Source organism: Gadus chalcogrammus, chromosome 17 (genome assembly GCF_026213295.1).
Source record: "Gadus chalcogrammus isolate NIFS_2021 chromosome 17, NIFS_Gcha_1.0, whole genome shotgun sequence".
Classification (NCBI taxonomy): domain Eukaryota; kingdom Metazoa; phylum Chordata; class Actinopteri; order Gadiformes; family Gadidae; genus Gadus; species Gadus chalcogrammus.
This window is the reverse complement of record NC_079428.1, coordinates 3,646,372-3,647,019: the sequence shown is the minus strand read 5'-3', so window position 1 is coordinate 3,647,019 and position 648 is coordinate 3,646,372.

Sequence of the window (648 nt, the reverse complement as noted above, 5' to 3'; positions counted from 1 at the left end):
ACGGAACGCAATACTTGCTCATTGATTCATGCGTTTTATGAAAGGTAAATATAATGTGGGAATAATTTGGCTTATAATTATAACTAACGTTATAAACGAATGACGTTAGTTTAACCAACTCGGCTGAAGATGAGTCTGAGGATGAGCTATGGACAAGTCACAATATTGTATTATTGAGAAGTTATTAGGACAATGTGGTGCGCCTAATAGTAAAACTAATTTGACGAAATTTATGGTCATCACATTTTTTAATGTAGTAAAAATAGTTGCATTCAAAAATCTATAGTCTTTGTAGGCATATTTGTAATGCTGATTTTCTATCCTTTTTCCACATATCATTAATTTAAGTTTTTAAAGAAATTGTTTGTGAATTCCTTTATATTTTGGGCTATTTAAAGTATTTTATTGTTAAGCCAATTCACGCTTTAATATTTAACTTTTGATGGTTTATTCACCAATAGAACTACAAAATTAGCCCTAAACTTATCTCACCATGTGGGTTGCAGTCAATAAAGTTAGGCTATATAAACAAAAACAATTTTAAGTCAACCAAAATTTCTCTGTTCTAGTTTTACCACGGCAAAACTTTGTTAGAGTGTAACGAGGATGATTAAAAACATTTTAACAATGATAAACCTAATTTGTAAA